This window comes from Acinonyx jubatus, chromosome A2, assembly GCF_027475565.1.
Source record: "Acinonyx jubatus isolate Ajub_Pintada_27869175 chromosome A2, VMU_Ajub_asm_v1.0, whole genome shotgun sequence".
Classification (NCBI taxonomy): Eukaryota; Metazoa; Chordata; class Mammalia; order Carnivora; family Felidae; genus Acinonyx; species Acinonyx jubatus.
In genome coordinates, this window is record NC_069383.1 from 73,702,444 (window position 1) to 73,715,680 (window position 13,237).

The following is a 13,237-nucleotide window of genomic DNA, read 5'->3' on the forward strand; positions in this document are numbered from 1 at the left end:
ACCTTCCAATTCTAAGAGTCTTCCAATTCTATAAGAGGATCTCAACATGATCAGATAGAATAAGGGAAATGAAGCAGAGTGGGTGAAATCTGAATGTTAATAATGGCAAAAGCCACAGTCCAGCCTTCCATTGAATATATCAGCTGTCTGTTGTTCTCTATCACCAAAGAACTGACATGAAAATCTAAGTAGCCCAATTACCATGCTCAATTACCAGGCCAAGTAAAGAATCCAAATGTAATACCCTCAGTATTACATAGATCATACCCTCAGTGCATTTCTATTCTTCATTCCTTGCTCCTCCCCATAGGCTTTTAGTTTTACTATATCTAAAGTACCTACTATGGTGCCCAAATGGAAACTTGCTGTAGTGAAATCATATCAGGGGTAGGGAATTCTGGTGTTTCCCATGTAAAAAAGCATATATTAAAAAGTAATGAAATTCTGGCACAGGCTACAACACAGACAAACCCTGAAAGTATGCTAAGTGAAATCAACCAAACACAAAAGGATAAGTACTATATGATTCCACTTGATGAGGTACGTAGAATAGGCAAATTCATAGACACAGAAAATAGGCAAGAAATTACCAGGGATGGAGGGAGAGAAAATAGGGAGTTACTATTTAATGGGTACAGAGTTTTTCTGTATGGATGATAGAAAAAGTTCTGGAAATAGATAGCAGTGATGGTAGGAAAACATTGTGAAAGTACTTATTGCCAATGAATTGTACACTTGAAAATGGTTAAAAAGATAAGTTTTGTGTTATGCACATTTTATACCACAATCAAAAATGAAAAAAAAAACCTGCTCTAAAATTTCTCCTTGAAATATTTTTAGAAGGAGTACATGGTAAGTTCCATGAGGACAGGCACTAGATATTTTTTATTCACTGTGCCAGAGTAGCTATACTGTTACACAGTAGACTCTCCATAAATGTTTGTTTAATAAATAAGTGATTAAAATAAAATAGAAGGAGTCTCCTAAGGAGAAAATATAATATTTAAAAAGCATCAAATTTACTTATTCATGAGAAAGAATAAAAAGCATATTCCAGAGAAAAATACTAATGCCACTCTATCTAAGCTCCCTCAGGGAAGGGAGAGTATCACTTCATTGGTACTTCCTCACAGCAGGTCTTACAATGTTTTATACATAGTAGATGGCTAATAAATGTTTGCAGAATGAAGAATTAAAAAGTACATGATTGTAAAATCAATGTTATTTAACAGCCCTCCCTTCCCCTTTTTAAAAATTACTTACTTTTTGCAAATATACAATTTCTTCTGTAATAGGGTGAAAAAACAAACCTCATGGCTTATACAAAGTGAAGGTAAAAATATAAACAGCTAGAACATATCACTCTCAGAAAAACAACAATAACAACAAACACAGAGCACATCATCTGAACAGAAAAAAAGTTTTTTTTAGGAAAAGAACAACTGAAGTATGGAAAAGAACAGCTTATAGTCCACATTGACTTTTTAGAAAGTAATAGTTAAAATACAAGAAAACTTAAATTATCTTTGGAAGAAATCCAAACATTCACTTCCAGAAAGCAACGCCCCACCTTTACAATCAATAGTTGAGTAAACGTAGAAGGATGTTTAAGGCTCCTAGTTGCCCGCCCCCTACCAAAAAAAAAAAAAAAAAATTCTCTCACTTGTCTATCAAGTAATCAGGTGTTCTTTCTTAAAAATACTAATGTCACAAAATTATATACAACTGGCTTATGGCCAGCATGCTACAGCAAGTTACTGATGATTTTCTCAACTGATATTCACTATCTACATCATTTACATTTTATATGATTTGCTGAGTTAAAGTATACATAAGTGGAATATTTTTAAAGCAAAAAAATCAAATGCTGACCCCCTTAGCATTCAGCATCTATATAGGATATGGATCCTAATAAATTCACCAGAACCCTGTAAGGTAGTAGTCTCACATTGAACAATATTATAAAAACATGTTCTTCAACTTCAACTGTCCCCCACCCCCAATACTGTGTGCCAATTAACAAAGGAAATAGAAATTCAACCCCTGTAGATATCAAGGTCTACATTTCTGTCTCTCAACTGTTATCTTCATCATAAGCAGGTAAGCATCATTTTGGAGTCGCCTGCCTGCTATCCTAGTCCTTCATGCATGCAGGAGTTCTGCATTAGCATCCAAAATGCCAGCGGTCTACTATTAAAGCCAGCACTTCAAGCAGAACTGTATGAAGGATTATCGCTTCCGTACATGAAAGCATAACCACTACAGGTGTAATGATGCAAAATACCAGCACACTGACCTCTGCCAGGCAGCACAGACTTAAAGCAGGTACATTTCTGTGCTCCAGAAGGGAAGGGGGTGGAATGAGCAAGGAGGAAACCCCCTATCCCTAATATATTAGAGATGCTTATTCCACTCAGATCCTATCCAACAAATTCATGGACATCAGTTTACCCAAATGAAAGAAGTGGTCTCCCGTCCTTCACTGGCTTGAATCAGAGGGCATTCAGCCAAGAAAAGCCAGGCAAAACAATCTGTAAGATCTCTTTAAGCTGTAATAAATAAGACGAGTTTCAGAAGAAATAACACTCAGCTATGGCAAAGAAGCACAGACGCTAAACCTTTCCCTCATCTTATCACTGCTACCGGTGTTTACAAACTACAAGCAGTAGCCTTGGGAGCCTCAAGAGACTCTCCATGAGTAACCTCCTGTCAGATCCCTAATTTAAATACCCCCTTGATCAATCTGTGATGTTTCTGGCAGTTAAATAGAAGGGGGTGAGTAAAATGACATGCATAAAATGAATCCTTTTCAAGTTGTAAATGAGTGAGTCAGGATTCAGACTCGCCGAGATGCTCCAAATTAAAACCCCTGCTCTAATTTTAAGCATGCTCCGTCTTACCGTTCTGCTGTTGTCTCTCTCAGGCTGGATTCACCTGGAACTCTTTAACATGTCTCTAGCAATGTGTTTGCACCAGGCCAGGCTCACACAGCAACTGAATTCACATCTTTCTGCACTAGCAAGCTGAAATGGTACGGCCGTACTACAACCAAGAAAGGGGGAAGCAAAAGCAAAAAAAAAAAAAAAAAAGAAAGAAAAAAGAAAAGAAAAAAACCACACACACACACACACACACACACACACACAAAACAGAAATCACCTAAGAGAAGCTAATCTCAGTGGAATAAGACCAAAAATAGTTAAGAAGAATACAAAGGACATGCTAACATTTCAGTATCAATAGCTTTAACAGTTCATTTTTCCCAAAAAACCTAGTTGTGTTTTTTTTTTCTCCAAACACGATGGACTTGCCTGTGGAGTTCCCAGGAAGGCAGAGTAACCAGGCTCTGCAGCAGCATTGCAGCCAAAGTAACCGTGCATATGCTGTCCAGGCAATTCAAAACACACTGTCTCTTCAGAAAGATATTGATTTGCAATGCAGGGATGCTTCAAACAAATACAGAATGGGAGCCAAACAGCTAACGGTGATTGCATAGGAGGAAAAACATTTAATCAAGGGGATGTACCTCATCATACTCAATTCAATTTTTTAAAAGCATTGGAGGAAGCCAGTAAGTATCTTGAGTGACAATCCTATTAAACAATAATCTGAGGTCCTAGAGAAGGCCAATGAAGGCTACCATCATTCGTACTGAAAAAGCCACTAAAATAGTTTAATGTGTCTATGTGTATATATTTGTCATATGCAAATGGGGCATAATGAAAAATCTAAAATAACCATGCACCAAATAAATGAGGTTAAAAATGCACAGGTGTAGCACTTACAAACCCAAAGTGATAAAATACATAGTTATGTGCCTACAGAATTCTTGGTTAGAAGGGTTAGAGCTTATACCACTCTCAAAAGTAAAATGCCAACACAAACCAGATCTCACAATCCTTAGGTTAATTGTGTCAAGTCATACCACACAGTGCTGGGTGCTGGGTGGCCAGGAAGAATGCCAGAATGCTACTCTTATAGCGACCCCTACAGGATTGAGGTTGATCTACAATCCGTCTTTGTTGAAAGAACTTCCTAGCCTCAGAAAATAGAATTACAAAAGGGTATAAATTAGGTAAGACACAAAGATACAACTGAGATATACTTTAGGCAAGAAATTTTAAAAGTCAAGTGTGAAATCTGACCTCACAGATATTTACTTAATTAAGAGATTAAAGTACAGAGGAGGAAACTGCTGTGTCAATGGTGAGTAGACGATATTCTCACAGTCCACAAGACTGGGTGCACTTACAATCAGAGATCTCGGGGAAAAGCGTTTTCCTCTCACACCCTAATTGATTTAAAGAAATCATTTCCCACCCCCCATTTACAAACCATCTTCATCTTCATCCTTTTGAATAACACTGTGAACATACTGAACTTCACTTTTTTTCTGCAACACAAAAGCTCATTCAAAAATCTCACAAAAAGTTCTTCAAACACAATTATTATGAACCTCTTTTTTCAACAAAGCCAAGAGAGAAAGCTACCTCCTTGCTATCTGAAAACCACTGAGTTACATGAGCATCATTTCTGCAGAAGGGACTTCATTCCAATAAACATTTCAAGAATCTGAGGTTTTGTTTGTGATTGCTCTACCCTCCAGCCCACAAAGACTCTCCTTCTTCAGAACCTACAGCACTTCTTCTTTAAATCATTTAAGAGCTAATCATATGCTTTCTCAAAACTCTTGTTCACATTTCCCCCCATTTTAAGGTCCTTGAACAAACTCTATCAACTGCTCCTTTTTTTATTGCCCAACGGCATATAACACAATGCTAGCCATCTAGAAAATACTAAATAAATATTTAAAATAATTAATAAATTTACCAACTCCATATTTTAGGGCTTAGATAATCTATCCCCTTCCCCCATCACTCCCTGAAAAATATCCATATTAGAAGTGTTATCTTCAGTCACTTGGTCTAAGCAGTGCCTATAGCTTTTTTCCTATAGAGTTGGCAGCTAAGGGCATGTATAATGTTCATGTTCATGAAGCTATCCTGTATAAGAACGAACAAACTTAACACAATTAAGTTTCTCCTTTATTTTTTCATGTATTCACTCAATAAACATATGCTGATACACACAGCAATGTGAACAGCCATGTTTTCTCTGCATTCAAGGAACCCAGTGAATGGTTAAAAATAAAACAAGTGATTATAATATACTGAAATGTGTGTTTTGAGAGGACTTAGCTGGGTACAAATAAGGGTGGCTCAGAGAAGACTTCACTGAGGAGGCAGCATGAAGCTCAGTCTTCTAGGCACTGTCCAGGCACTAAGGAACAGCAGGACAGGACAAAAGGATCAGGGCCTGAAACTGGAAGCTGTCCAAGGAAACCACCAAGCAGTAAGTAGAGTGATGGCAGCTGTGAAGGCTGAGGGAAAGATGGAGCAATACCACAGCATGACAGACCTGTATGCCATGCTGAGAAGTTAGGGATCTTATCTTACAGGAAGTTGCCATTTAATCCAACAGGAAGGCGCTAAAGGACTATAAACAGAATAGCAGCTAGATGGGATTTTTCATTTTACAACAGGGTAATAGTATTGAACGGTCTAGAGGGGTACGGGGGAGGCTACTCGGAAGACTAAGACAATAGTCCAGTCAAGGTCCTGAACCAAAGCAATAAAAATGGAGGTGGAAAGACAAAGGAGGTGAGAGACATTCACTATGCATTACTTGTTGCATGACTGGACAGGAGGTCTAATGGAAAAGGAATATCCAGCATGGCCCTGAATTCTTAGTACAATTAGGTGAAAGGTGGAAACATAAACTAAAGAAATGGATACAGGAAGAACAAAAGCTTGAGGAGGAGGAAAAATTATCATGATTTCAATTTTTACATGTTGAGTTTTAGGTACCTTTGGAACATCCAAGTGGACATGTGTAGTGGGCAACTACATAAGGGTATGGAGCCAAGAAAAAAATGGTCAAAAGTTCAGTTATGTGTCTTTGGTTAGGGTCTCCTAGAAATAGAACTGAGCCAGGATTATTGTTCACCTAATTTACTGAAGACAAGCTCAGAGAAAAGGAGTGAGGAGTCGGACAGGCAGGATGGGAGAAAGCAAGGAAGTGTAGTGTCAGAGGAAACAACCACAGCCAACGTTAGTCCCACCTGAAGCAAGACGGCTGGCCTTGTGTGACTCTGGACTGGTCATCACTGACTGAGGCCTGGACAGGAAGGGCTTCTGTTTCACCTGGGTACCCACTGACCAAACAGATCTGGGCAGGGTACCCTCAGCGCTCACCACTCTATGTTTCAGCCACAATGGATAATTTTTTCTTTTCCTTGAAGGTGATTCCTCAGGAATCTGTGCTGCTCTCACTACCTAGAATGTTCTTCCTCAGATAATCCTGGCCGACTCCCTCTCATTACTCAGTTGGTTTTCAGTAATCTCCTCAGAGGCCTTCCCTGGCTTCCCCCTTCTGTCATTGCTCCTCCCTCACCATCACCTTGCACTGTTTTTGTTCCACTGTCTCATTTATTTATTTGTCTTCTGCCCCCACTAGCATATAAATGGCTCCAGAGCATGGACTTGTACTCATTTCTTCTCTGCACATCCCTAGCCCCTAGGAGAGCACTCAGTACCTGTTGAATAAATATTAGGAAGAGCTGCTGCTGATGACAGTGGTTCAGACAAATTCTGTGAGCTCTCGTAGAGTGGAAACGGATGGGGGGCCTTGAGGAATGTATGGGAAGAATTTGTGGGTAAAATACAGTTTCACATATGTATATTGCTCTACAGCAGAAGTGAAAATAGAGGCTAGAAGGCAAAGCTGCAGGTAATTAATCATTATGTTCATGTCATACAGGATTCACAATCCACTACTATTAAGAATATCTTTATTATAGGACATTGAAATGTATGTGAAACCACACTGTGGAAGAACAGTAATAGAGGTTAAAATAAAGGGTCTATCTAGAAAAGTCTTTCGTGAAAACATCATGCCAGTAGATATACAGGAAAAAATAAAAACAAAAACTGATGGGGGGGGCGGAAAGCTAGAATCTGACCTCTGTTTAGGTCATTTCTGCAGGAAAACAAAAATTGATCCCTCGAACTATCTGCCTTTATATGTGATTTTTTAAAATTAAAAAATGTTTTGCACTTCCCTGACTTTTCAAATGAAATATAACAAACCCAGTCCAATCTTCAACTGATGATTGGGTCAATTATGAACATTACTGACAGCCATCAGGGTTTAACAGAGAGTCTACAGGGACCTTGGCTTTACTCTCAAGACCTGACATCTGTGCATTCCTCTGCTTCATTTTTATGGTTCACTCCCTCTTTGCCATCAGGCTCTCCTTCTTAAGGTTCTGAATGCGCCACCTCTTGCTAACACCACCACACTCTTCTCAGTTTTGCCACAGTTCCTCAACTATCCCTACACTTGGGCAACTAGTTAAACAGGCTTACCAGAACACTATGAATAGAGGTTTTAATCAATAGGCAGCTAAAAAGCAGGACTAGGAATTTTCTCCTGAGTTGAAAAGTACTAGTCCAGTCACCCACCAACCACAGGCTGTACACAATAGGCTCTGTGGTACATCTCACCTGGGTAGAAGCTCTTGTTTCGTATCAACCTACCTGGAGCCATCTCAGATAGGACAGGCTGTCAGATGCCTGACCTTCACATAAGTATAGTCTTAAAGACAGATTGTCTCCCAACCCAAAAAAAGAACATGGACAAAAGAAGTAACTGAAGAAAGGGATTTTTAAAAAGCCTTATTTTTAACCAAAAAAGGAAAAAGAAACATTAAATAAGGAAACTTTTTAAATATTAGGAAAGGGGAAAGAGAAAAGTCTACTTTATGCATATAAATCTAATAAAATAAGTTTACCTTATGAATTAATTTCAATAAAATTTTAAGTCTAAAGGAAGAGAAAATAATTTATTATGAAAAGTGATTGAGAAAAGACAGAGATTTCCCAAAAAAGAGGTTGAATTTCAAATTATTATAGTTCCATGTAACCCTAGCAATTTCTTTCTATTGTAAATTTTTACAGTGGAAGTTCATGTTATGATTGATTTTTAAATGTTCATGAGGTTTTTAGTAAACCCAAACCTTATTTTTGTAATAAACTCTGAATATTTCATGACTTCATTCTTCTCTACTAATGCCAGACATTGCTTAGACTTCCATATATTAAAAGAAATGTTATTTATTTAAAACACTTTTTAGGGGTACCTGGGTGGCTCAGTCGGTTAAATGACTGACCGGCTCAGGTCACAATCTCGCAGTTCATGAGTTCGACCCCCACATCGGACTCTGTGCTGACAGCTCAGAGCCTAGAACCTGCTTTGGATTCTGTGTCTCCCTCTCTCTTTCTGCCCCTCCCCTGCTCTGGCTCTGTCTGTCTCAAAAATAAATAAACATTAAAAATATAAAATAAAAGGGGCGCCTGGGTGGCGCAGTCGGTTAAGCGTCCGACTTCAGCCAGGTCACGATCTCGCGGTCCATGAGTTCGAGCCCCGCGTCGGGCTCTGGGCTGATGGCTCAGAGCCTGGAGCCTGTTTCCGATTCTGTGTCTCCCTCTCTCTCTGCCCCTCCCCCGTTCATGCTCTGTCTCTCTCTGTCCCAAAAATAAATAAACGTTGAAAAAATATATATATATAAAATAAAAGACTTTCTAAATATCTAAAATATCCATACATCATTCATGGCATTTCATGGAAACTTTAGGAATTTCTTCCTAATATTTACACAACTTTAAGTGATTCTGGAGGAGGGAAAAAATGAACTAATTTTACTTGTAAATACAGGTAATTCTACCACAACACAATAAATCTGTTCCTGAAAAATGTTGCATCCTGTTAAATTGCACCCTAAAAATATGAGAGCTTATGGGGAAAATAAAATTGAGGGCAGACCATTCGAAATCCACACATCCAGAGCAAAAATAAATATGAAATAACCCTAACACATACACACACACACACACACACACACACACACACACACACTCACAGGACATATCCTCATCTGTGCCTTCCCTAGAGTGCTGACACTGGTTTTTGTAGACAACAGATATTCCATATTTGTTTCTTGGCTAGAGATAAATCCTATGCTGGTCACTATGAACTGCAGAAAATACGTCTAGGTGAAAAAAAGTTCAGTTATGAACATCATCTAGGTCGGAAATTAAAAGCCCAAAGATAGACCTATAGCAGGGAAACTTTAGATTATGTGTGTTAAAAAGCAGCACGGAAGGCTGACTATCATGAGTCTAATAACAGAAACAGGTAGATACAGATTACAATAATAAAAAGGCAAGCCTTATTTTTGCCTCTATTTTAAAAATCTGATGTCTGGGACACTAGGGTGGCTCAGTTGGTTGAGTGTTCGACTTCAGCTCAGGTCATGATCTCACAGTTCTGGGATTTGAGCCCCGCGTCGGGCTCTGTGCCGACACCTCAGAGCCTGGAGCCTGCTTCAGATTCTGTCTCCCTCTCTCTGCCCATCCCCTGCTCACACACACACACACACACACACACACACACACACACTCTCTCTTTCTTTCTCTCTCTCTCTCTCTCTCTAAAAATAAATAAACATTAAAAAAAGTTTTTTTTTTTAATCTGATGTCTGATCATAGTTCTGCTTGTAACCAAGGGTTCAGTCTACTCCTTCTTAGGGAACAATTTTTCTTCTTCCTGTATGTTGTATTTTCTGGTTGTATATCCTCAATTACCCTGGATAACAACTTGCCTACAACTCAGTCTTTGCTTCTCAGTTAAACTTTTAATCCTTGGCACATAAGATTTGCATCTGCATTAAAACAATATGGTTTCTATATATACCTACACATATAAAAAATATGATTTCTATATACATGCCTACATACACTTATGTATTTATTATTTATTCAAGTAACATATAAAATGCTTAGGTATTCACATGGCCTAGTGTAGTTTTTCCTACTCTCGCCCTTGCAAAATCAATCAGAGTTTTGATGTGCTACCATGCCCCAAGTATTTGAAAAGGAGCAGAATACCCAGGTGTAAAAGTGATCTTACTATGACCATATTAATGGAAGAACAGTATCAGAGAGTTCTAGATATGTAGCACTAATATGATCTTACAAATGTGAATTAAATTATAAGATTTCAGTGGCAGACACAAAATCCTCAGGTAGAAGCAAGAAGAAAGGCAAAAAGCATTGAGAAAAGATGTGAGGATTTTCTCTCTTCCTGATGTCAGGATGCCAGTATGAAGAGGCTACAAATCCAGGACCATCAAAAAAGCTGCTTAAGGAGCGAAGTCTCTCTTTAAAAAAAAAAAAAAAAAAAGGACTTAAGTTTTTTATGTTAACTATGAAAAGGGAAGAAAAAGTTTTCTAGTTCAGGGTTATGTCAGCTTTATTGCTTTTAGGAACTTTAGACCAGCTTTCTAAAATTCTACTTACAGAAAATCAGGAAAATCCCAAAGGAAGAAAACTTTTTAACTGAGCTTGCCAAAAAGACACACAGAAATAATTTTAAATCATCTTTGACATTTTTTAATCTAGAAATTCCTTGCCACTGATCTAGTATATACTGTAAATATCAAAATAAGAAGGATTTATTAAATAATTTTCTTCCTTTGTCTCACTCTATACCCCTAAAAAATAAAATAGGAAGCAGGGCCATAGAAAAGAATGGATAACAATGCTGTACATTCAGCAATAAGCATGATAAGGAAAAGATAACCAACTGAAGAAACTCAAGACTGAAATTAACATATGTGCTCCTATGTAATTTAATTAAGTTGCCTTTGGCCAATGTCTTGTTATTTGCCTTTTCAAGCTAATGCTGGTATAATTTAGATCATTCTGTGGTTTTCTTTTTCAGCTTTAAAATTTATTTATTTATTTTAAACATTTTTTAAACATATAATTTATTGTCAAGTTAGGTAACCTACAGTATATACACTGTATATATACTATATAGTATAGTATATACTTTTATATATATACTATATATATACTATATAGTATATACTTTTACATATATACTATTTTATATATACAGTATATATAGTATATATACAGTGTATATACTATATACTGTATAGTACAGTGGCTTCGGAAGTAGATACCCATGATTCATCACTTAACATACAATATCCAGTGCTCCTCCCAACAAGTGCCCTCCTTAATGCCCATCACCCATTTTCCCACCCCCCAACTCCCCACCCCCATCAACCCTCAGTTTGCTCTCTGTACTTAACAGTCTCTTACGGTTTGCCTCCCTCTCCATTTGAAACCACATGCACATCACCTTCAAAGAACTGAAAGCAAACCAAAGTAATCATTTGTCTAAGGAAGCACTGTCATATGATCATATAACTGGTCCAATCTCACTAGTGTAACAGAGGATAAGGTTCAAGGAAAAAATGTACAAGATACAGGGATATTAACAGTTGTGAAATGCTTTGACTCCTACATTCTTTTCGGATCCAGTAAAACACCAAGAACAGCAGCATTCAAGTACTGTTTGAATCCTTTCAGCTACTCCTTGTGGAATGCATTACTTGAATGATTATTTAAAAAAGCTGGTTCCTGGAGTGCCCCCCCCAACCCGACAGACACCATCTGCTACAGTCTAGGGCGGCCTGTGCCCTATCCAGGACCAGACCAGGGACCCAATCTAAGCCCATTGTTCCCTGGGACTCTTCCAACCAGAGTGATTGGACACTACCACTCTACTCCTGATGGTGGCAAAGCAGAGAAAGCAACATCTTAGAAGCTACTAGTCAGTGTCAGTGTCTCAAGCCCTAGAGAAGATGGACTGAAATCCTGAAACTACCAAGTAGTAAAAGTAGAGAATAAGGGCAAGAGACAACACTGATAACATGGAAGCCCTGGTCCCCACCACTGAAGTCCCTGCCACCACCTGACTCTTTCTTTTCCTTTTATTTGTCTATTTTTTATTTATTTATTTTTATTTTTTTAATGAAATTTATTGTCAAATTGGTTTCCATACAACACCCAGTGCTCATCCCAACAGGTGCCCTCCTCAATACCCATCACCCACCCTCCCCTCCCTCCCTTCATGCCCAGTGCAGAGCCCAATGCAGAGCTCGAACTCATGACCCTGAGATTAAGACCTGAGCTGAGATAAAGAGTCAGATACTTAAGTGACTTAGCCACTCAGGCGCCCCTACCTTTCTAAAATGTGACTGTTCAGCCCTTGCTTCTATCCTGCCACACTATCCTCCCCATAAATCCTATTTTTCCCTCCAACCACTTCCACTTGATTTTCAGTTGCTCGTAAGGAAGAGTACTTGTGCACGTGGAAATACAAAAGGATGGGGAGTTACTGTGAAGCACTAACGCTGGAGCAAGAGCTAAGAAACTTAATAGACATGCTGCTTTAAACTCCAGGAAAAGGAGATTTAAGGTTGATGACTCATATGATGGTAGGAAAGGACAGGTTTAATAGCAGCCAACTGCTTTTACAAAGCTACTTCACATACCTATTGCACAAACTAATAATTCTATAAACTTGTACTAAATTATCACATATATTCAATTTTTAAATTTGTTCTTATAATTTACAGGAGAAGTTGTATAACTGCCATAAGATATTGAGTATTACCCACTAATCAGGTATCTGCACCTGTAGAAAGCCTAAATACTTAGACCAATTGGTTTAACTAGGCATACAAGTTGCCGTGACAGCATGTATTTAATTTTAGGCACAATACATAAATGATACTAAACTGATTTGGCCTTGCACATACCATTTATAAACTGCTGGTAAATATCATTACCAATATGTAGCAAAGAAATGTCACTGGAATTACAGAAAGGAAATCAGTTCGTTACACCAACCCTAGGCTTTAAAGGCTTTCTGGACATGAAGGAAAGAGAGTTATTAAAAATTAAACAAGTAACAACAAGGGAATTTTAGAAAAAGTCACAAAAGTACACTAGGGACTTGTGGAGTATGTAAAGAAAGTGTCAAGAAGACATAAACTATGCTTTCTGCATTTCATTACCAAATGATTTTTTTCATGTTCTATTCATTTACCAACCATTTATTGAGCTTTGTGTTAAGCACTATAGGTGGTATAAAGATGAATGAGACACAATCGCTATTCTCACAGACACGTATACACATTAAGTATAATACAAGAAATAATTGCTATCGAAGACATAAAAGAAAATACTACAGGAACTCAGAATGAGGGAAGCCTCACAGATAAAGCAAAACTGTCAGATTTTCACTTTAGGTAATCAAG

At 38.0% G+C, this 13,237-nt stretch overlaps 1 protein-coding gene across 7 annotated transcripts in view; it reads right to left on the reverse strand.

The window, feature by feature from the left end:
- CDK14 (cyclin dependent kinase 14) overlaps window positions 1-13,237 on the reverse strand; it is a 599,181-nt gene that overhangs the window by 458,625 nt on the left and 127,319 nt on the right. The window contains exon 1 of one of the 7 annotated variants that reach the window (XM_027071857.2): window positions 2,901-3,056. The exons of 5 other annotated variants lie outside the window; for them this stretch is intronic. The gene's annotated coding sequence lies outside the window, so the exon portion shown is untranslated. Of the gene's footprint in view, window positions 1-2,451; window positions 2,547-2,900; window positions 3,057-13,237 lie in introns of those variants that run through there. One more of the 7 variants, XM_053218474.1, reaches the window with a different exon arrangement.